The sequence below is a fragment of the Triticum urartu genome, chromosome 6 (genome assembly GCF_003073215.2).
Source record: "Triticum urartu cultivar G1812 chromosome 6, Tu2.1, whole genome shotgun sequence".
Lineage (NCBI taxonomy): Eukaryota > Viridiplantae > Streptophyta > Magnoliopsida > Poales > Poaceae > Triticum > Triticum urartu.
In genome coordinates this window covers 376730638-376738253 of record NC_053027.1, presented here as the reverse complement: position 1 = coordinate 376738253, position 7616 = coordinate 376730638, and the positions used below count along the sequence as shown (strand labels likewise).

Below are 7616 nucleotides of genomic sequence, written 5' to 3'. Positions count from 1 at the left end.
GAGGCGGGCGAACGGAAGCTGGGCCGCGCCATCCGTGTAGAGGGGTAGCAGCGGAGGACGCGTTGGTGGTGGCGGGGGTGGTGGACGGAGCGCAGAGGAGTCCCCCGTGTTCGTGACGCCCGATGGGGATGCCCCTCCGGAGACGGTCACCGCCGGGTTGACTGTGGGCGCCGCCTTGCGCGCCTTATCCACATCGGCTTGCGTGAGGTCGATTTGCTTGGATAGGCGCTTGATCTCGGCGGAGACCTGGTCGTTGTAGGCGATCTGCGCCTGGTGGCGCTCGTCGGCGGTCTTCTGGCTTGCGTCGAGGCGGCGAATGACGGACTCGAGCAAGCTCTGCAACTTGTCCGTGGTCTCCGACCTGGCGTCGAGCACGCAGCGGATCTGGGCCGAGGGCTTGGATGGCGTTGCCGTGATTCCGTGCTAGATCCGATCGAACCCCGGGCAGGATTTTGTGCGAGTTCGCCGGAGCGACGCGCACCTAACCCTGTGGATGTTACCGATCGATCTCGAGCAAACAGTGGTGGGGAAGAAAAATTTTGGGCTCTGAATACCAGATTGTCACACCCCAGCGGTGGATCTGATAGCGAGAGGAAGGGGATCAGGGGTGAGATGGGAGAACGAGAGTAGGTGAGGAAAGCGTGAGGGGAGGAGTCGACAACAAGGAATGATTCAATTGGTTTTTCGATACCCTCATCGTCCAAACACAGACATACAAGTAAGCAGCGCCAGCTGGCCACACACACGCCTACTCCTGACTCCTGGGCCCGGCTCGCTCCGTTGACCAGGTCATCCGTTGCGGGTTCAGACTCTGAACCTGCACTCTTCAGTCCGCTGCTGATCTATGAGCAGGCGTGACACGCCATCTTGTCCGCGGATGGCAGACGTGTTTCTTGCCGCCGCTGCTGCTCCTCTTCCTCGCCTCCTCTGCGACGCTTCCTCCTCTTCTCTTCTCCCACTCTAGTCATGGCGGTGGCGGCCGGGCCAGGCGGCGGCGGCGGCCGGAAACGGAGAAGCGGGCGGGCTGGGAGAGCGTCCTCGTCGCCTTCAACCTCCCCACGCGAGGTCCTGATTTTTTTTATTTAATCCCCACAGATACTCATTTCTGTTTGTTCAGATGCTATTTTATATTTTGCCTACAAGGTGTTTGACAATACTCCAACGTGGCTGCAGGATGACATTAGTCTGCAATTGTACTCAATGAACGATAGCAGTTTTGTTTGCAAATAGGTTCAGAAATTTGGTTTCCTGCACACATCATATCAGTAAGGCAATAGCTAGGCAAAGTGTTCTATTCAGATTTAGTCATGACGGGTCTGTTCTCCACTGTAGAGAGGAAAAAGTAGGGACGGTGAAGCCTTGGGTTACATGACAAATGCAAAAAACTTTTCAAACAGGTATACTTTTCTTCGTGCTTTTTGTATATGTATCTATGAGAATTATGCAGTATCATATGGCAATTTGATTATATTCTCAGGTGTGCCTGCAATGGAACATTGGATTTCAGCAATATTATTGGTTCTGCATACAAGGATACTACCAAATGGAGTTGAAATTGCAGCTGCGTTAAGTTTGGTGACATTTGCAAAGGATTGGTTGAAAGAACAGAGTCACAATACAGGAAAACGTAAGCTGTTACCGTTAGCTTGAATAAATGTACACTGCTTAGTTCATATTTGATTCCAGTGCTTTAGCTTTCTTGGATAGTAGAGTTATTATAGAATAAATTTGTGTCAGTATAGACACAGAAACATACATATAGTTGTACAAGGATAGTATAGAGTTATTATAGAATAAATTTCTGTCAGCATTTACCTTGACTTGGTTTATGTTTGATATGTAATCTGATTAATGGTTTACGGACTAACAACTATAAAATCTACTTTGATTTGCAAGGTACCCCCAATTTCCATACTTACAGTGTTTTTATTCTCCATTTAGTGCAGCTCCTTCCTAGATAATATTTCTTGGTTTGTTGTCGAGTCCTATATTTGCTTAAGTGACGAATAGACCAAGTTCATCTACTATAGATATATTTTTTTCCCAAAATGAAAAAGATTGACTTTGAGCATGGAATTAATAATCTATCTGCTAGAATTTATCAAGAATTATGTTTGTGTTGGATGTGCAGAATAGTAAAACACGCAACAAAACATATATCTGGAAAAGTTTACGCCGTACTGATGGGTTAGTTATTCTGCTCTTATTCCATGTTAGTTAAGAAGCAGATGTTTCGTGTCGGTTCCGGTTATATGCCTAAATGTTTTTCGCCGCAGAGATAGGTCTTATATTTAATGCGACCTACTTTTTTCTCAAATAATGATATCTGCATCCCTTGATGTTGTAGGCCATGGCTTGACTGATTATGGCCAATTAGAGCATGTATATCTATATATCTTGCTTTTTTTTCTTTCTTCGGTTATGGCGACCCAGGATATTTGTTGGTGGTGTTGCAATGGTCATCTTGCTTATTCTTGTGTCTGCTACTACTTGTTTCTCGGTTCCTTACTACCACTTCTGACCACATTACTTTGCCTTACATGTGTAGGGTTATGCTGTTGTGGGCTGGTCAAGCAGTGACCGGGCCCTGGTGGACTGCAACTTGCCCAAACCATACCCTGATCCGCAACTCTACTTTTCTCTTCAATTTTTGCTCCTGGTGTGCTTTGGAATGTGGTCGCCTAGCGCAGCTTGCCCCCTTAGAGCCTAGCATAATTTGTATTGGAGCAGACTTTAATTAATTAGATGTGTGATGTGTCTGTTTACAAAATATTTGTTGTTTCTTTGCAAGTTTATCATGTTCCAGGGGCTACACATGCCTTGATAATAGCACCACAAATGTCCAGGTTCATATGCAGTTTTATTTTAGGCATAATAGCAACCTTATTTTATAGGTGAAGGTAAAAGAGCTTCCTGCTCAGGCCTGACTAGCCATTTTGTGATCTCTGTAATATGATATGATTGTTGTTTTGAAGTTGGTTACGTTAGTCCCCTATTTATTTTGAAGGATCCTTCGTCCGTCTGATCATTTTTGCGTCTTCACAGGTTGTTCTCCTGTTTTTGACTGCATCCTTGCACCGTCGTTACAAGCGATTTCCCTTCACTACAGCCCCTTTCATGTCGTCGTTACAAGAGATTTCACAGTTTCCCCTTGTTACCATGTTCTTCAGTTAAAATGCAGTTGTAGTGCTCCAAAGGTGAGACAATTTCAAATTCTACATCATCACTCTTTTCTTTCTGTTTTTCCTGTGCAGTTTTGAACTGTGTAAAGCCCATACGGTCAGACAAGAGCTTGTACATGTTTCTAGATATCTATTCGATGTGGTAATCAAGTGTTAACCTAATTTTACAATCTCATAATATTAATTGTTGTGGTGTTAGATTTCTGTTTTACAAATAGTGGTTCCATATTTTGTTCCTATTATCTTTGCATAATTGTGTTGTCGAACCAATTTTCAGTTATTTTCTTTACTGTGGTTCGGATAAGTACCTATTCAACGATGTTGGACATTGCGGTTGGTGGCTACATATTACAAAGATCATCTGGGTTCATATCAGTCATCTTTATCTTGAATTAGTGATATGCAATTTTTTTGCAAGTACTATAAATTAGAGTGGTCCATTGTTTTCTTGATGGGCATTTGATTATTCAGATTAGTGTTTTTTGCTATGCCCTGGTTTGGTCCTCTAGAGAGGGCCAAACCTACTGATCTGCTAACATAATAAGCCTTGGGGTATGAAAGCCTTGTGGTATGAAATAGTTCCATCCCATTTAAAGCATTGCTTTTTCAGTGTCTGCTTGAAACTGAAACTGTTTTTAAATCTTGCTGTGAAGGGCAGAATGTCCATTGCAACACCATGGTTAAATCAGCCTTAATAGTTAAAAAGCATGGTTGTATTGCTCACTTATAAGGCGTTCTATTTTGTTGAAGTGCATTTAATCTATTTTCTCTTAATTTTTCAATCGGTGTGCATAAAGTTGTCTTATCTGATACATAATTGATTAAGAGTTTACAACTAATCTCAGAAGTATCGTCTATAATAATTTCAAATGGTGTTCATATATCCTGATGTGATATTGTGTGTTTTGGTGTCCACACCTTGGGGTACTTTATTCTGATTTTAGTCTACTTTCACTACTTCTTCAAATAAGTTTCTTGTATTATGATTTTGGATGCACAACCTATTGATCAATTTTTTTAAATAAGAAAGAATCAACATTCATGATGTTCTGCGGCTGTGAAGTATTTGTTATTACCCTGACCCTATTGCAATTGTTGCAGGCTAAACCTTGAAATCAAATGTAATTTTGAAGCCATTCTTGATTATTTTGCCAGCTGCGGTACATGATCAGAACTAAGGCGACAATGGCCAGACTATGTAAGTTATTCATTCAATGTTTTTCTACATCCTGATTAATGGGCAGTTCGGAGAGCGTTGTGTAATCTCTACTTTAATGAACTATATTATATCGGTTATTTTATTCTTCCTTTTTTTATTCATTGGCTTTACTACTTTATAGACACCTACCAGAGGCTATAAGGAAAGTGAGCTTGAATTATGGTGCAGGATGTCAGTAAAACATGTGAATGAATCAAGAATTGTGTATGTAGATATTGATGCAAGTTGGTTGCATTTTAGAGATTGAACAACACCTGCTTCGTGTTTGTGTAGAAAGAGGATGGCATACTTTGCATAAACTTGTGTAATATATCATTGTTTTATTTCTGGGTCAGCATTGATTTTTTTCTCCATTCAAAGAAATTGTTTGCTAAAAGGGGCAAATAACCATCTTATATTTCTAGATAATATTCAGATTCATTAAAATAGTGGTTTCAAGTGTCGCATTCAATACTAGAGTAATAAGGATTAAGGTACAGAACTTTGTATGTTGTGTAAGAATAAAACCATTTGTTTATCTTGCCAAGTTTCAGTATTATTACTTACGATATCATTCTATCAATTGATGATAAGACAATTGCCTAGAAAGAGCAGCGATAAGACAATTTACAAAGACACAATATAGTTATATTTTGCATTTCTAGGAAATTGCTGCTCATTGATATTTGTTTGAGCTTCTAATTTCTGTTTCCCCTAGATTATTGTTAATGCTTTACCTTTTATATTATATAGTTCAAGCACTCAGAAGAACTTCTCTTGTCATAGGTCTGGTGCATAGATTTAATTGATACATTGCCAGTTTGGACAACACCTTCAAACATTATCTTGGAAAGAGTTCATCTGGTAATGACAACGTCAAACATACAATTGATGATAAAACGATCATGCAGCCATTCTTGCACGCCATTAAAGAACTTTTATAGGACCTAAATGTTTTCTTTTCTAATTCGAAAGAACTGCCTTATTACCCGATTTCTGAAGTTTGGGTCGTATCAATATTTTTTTGCTTTTATATTGATGGACAGTGGAGCAACTCCGTGCTTACCTGTTCCTATAATAACCTTTATGATATGCCAATACATTCATATAATATCCTTTTTACATAATCATATTGCCTCTTTTCTTGGCAGCACAACAAGACTTGGATGGAAAGGCCTTTCTGCCCCAGCACAACATAACTCCTGGGGTCATATTCGGCCTCCCAAGGTCCTACTAGGGTTGTTCTTTCTAAGGGTGAAGCATTGCCAGTTGTGCCAATGGTAGGATGATACCTATTCTCAAATTTATATTCTAACAAGGAATGGGTTATTTACAAATCGTATGTTTCATTTGTTTCAGCCGGGCAAAAGGAATAGCTCTCTTGAAGGACAAAATGCTGTAACTCTCTTCATATACAAGATAGAACTTATGACTTCAATTCCGGTATAATTTCGCCACTTGCGCCTGTGGCGCAATGGGTCATATATTCTCTGAGGTTCCCTAATGTTTCTGAAAGCTGCCCTCATGTTTGCTAATGTTTGATTTGTGCTGTCGCAAGTAGCTTTTGTTTGCACTACTGGACGAACTATGTTGAGCTTTACTTCTAGGAGGCAAATTACTCTTTAGCTTAAACAGATACTAAGATTTTACAGGACATTTTACACGGCTCTTTGATCACATCTCCTGGTATTTTGGGTCTTTCAGGTGATAGAAATAGCCAGATGGATCACGAAAACATTGTGAAGATGGTGAGATATTGCAAGGAGTCTGATCCGTTCTGAGGAATGCTTGTCTTTGAGTACCAGCCAAATGGGACCCTCTACGGTAAGCCGATATGGTCTTGGCACTGCAACCTTGTGCATATGATGCCATTTGACTGAAAACATGGCGGGCGAAGATTTTGCTCAGCATCGCGCGCATTCTAATACACTTCACACTGAGCCGATGGCTCTTCTCGCGCTCCCCGTGTTGACGGCCAGTTCAGTCTATTAGTTATAACATGGCTTCTTCACTGCAGTTGACAACGAAGACTGCAGGGTGAAAACCCCACATCAAATTTATTGATTAGTAAAGTCATATACAAAAGATTTGCAAAGGTTAGAGAGTCAGCTAGCTATAACAGAGAGTCAATCCATATTGCAAACTGTTGTGAGTACTTGGCTTTCACCCTATGCAAGTGCAGGGTGACCTCATGCCTAAATTTGCTTCTCTAGGATCTAAAAGATGGCAACACATTCTGAAAAATAGCTTCATTTCTCTGTTTCCAAATGTGCCAGGCAGCCAGAATAACAACCTCAGTGAAGAATGGGTGACCAAACTACTGCTTTGTCAACATAAAACTCTGCTCAATGGAGTTACCCTGCTGCCAGTGAATCTGTAGATAGTTCCATATCCTGATGCTAAAGTTGCAGCCAAAAAAGAGATGCATCCAATCCTCAGTGCACCTTGTGGGACACAACACACAGTGAAAGACATTCTCCAAAGAAAAAACACGCACATTGAAAGACATCAGTGACATTCCAGTGTCTTCTGCGAAGCATGTCTCTGGTATTTAGTCTATCACTGAAAAGCAGCCAAGCATGGTATTTTCAATTTAAATCATGAAGTGTGTTTTGTCACGGATGTGATACTCCGTGCTGCAATCATTCTTGCCACGAAGGAATTCGTAGAGATTACCACCTTTGAGAAGGTTAAAGATACAATATGTTCTCCTCGAGTAAAATTAGTTTTGCGCATTCTGAAATAGAAGTTATGTCTTGCAACTTCTGGTCACTGCTCTTTGCTATAAGAATCATTGGTTGTTCAGGTAAAAAAAAAAGAATCATTGGTTGTAACGAGAATTCATAGGGCATATTGTGGTGTTTAAAATCTGAATAGTCAGTTGCTCTTTTATTTCTTTATTGCAGCTACCATCCCATATTAAATACCTTTGCATGTACGTATTGACTATTTGTTCTGGATTCTGGTCAAAACAAAAACATTAATGCGGAAGAACACGTGGGCAAACACAGTAAGATACTCCCTCCGTTCGGAATTACTTGTTGCAGAAATGGATGTATCTAGACGTATTTTAGTTCTAGATACATCCATTTTCGAGACAAGTAATTCTGAACGGAGGGAGTATAAAGATACACGAGAGGGGAAATCAAGGGAAATGCGGAAGAACACGTGGTCAAACACAAAGATACAAAGGGGTAAACGATGAAACCTATCTAGCCCTTGTTGAAACCGCTTCC

At 40.8% G+C, this 7616-nt stretch overlaps 1 long non-coding RNA gene across 13 annotated transcripts; it reads left to right on the top strand.

Annotated features, from left to right (window-relative positions):
- The first annotated feature begins 861 nt into the window (after positions 1 to 861).
- LOC125513579 lies at positions 862 to 7272 on the top strand. 13 transcript variants are annotated; one of them, XR_007286040.1, is made up of 10 exons: positions 862 to 1065; positions 1333 to 1397; positions 1478 to 1627; positions 3046 to 3197; positions 3460 to 3547; positions 4284 to 4380; positions 5167 to 5244; positions 5532 to 5660; positions 5740 to 6204; positions 6657 to 7272. It is a non-coding gene; the product is annotated as an uncharacterized LOC125513579 (long non-coding RNA). The 13 variants fall into 13 exon arrangements; XR_007286032.1 differs by lacking the exons at positions 3460 to 3547; positions 5167 to 5244 and having other exon boundaries at positions 5740 to 5823; positions 6085 to 6204; XR_007286029.1 differs by lacking the exon at positions 3460 to 3547 and having other exon boundaries at positions 4284 to 5244; positions 5740 to 5823; positions 6085 to 6204.
- The last annotated feature ends 344 nt before the right edge of the window (positions 7273 to 7616 follow it).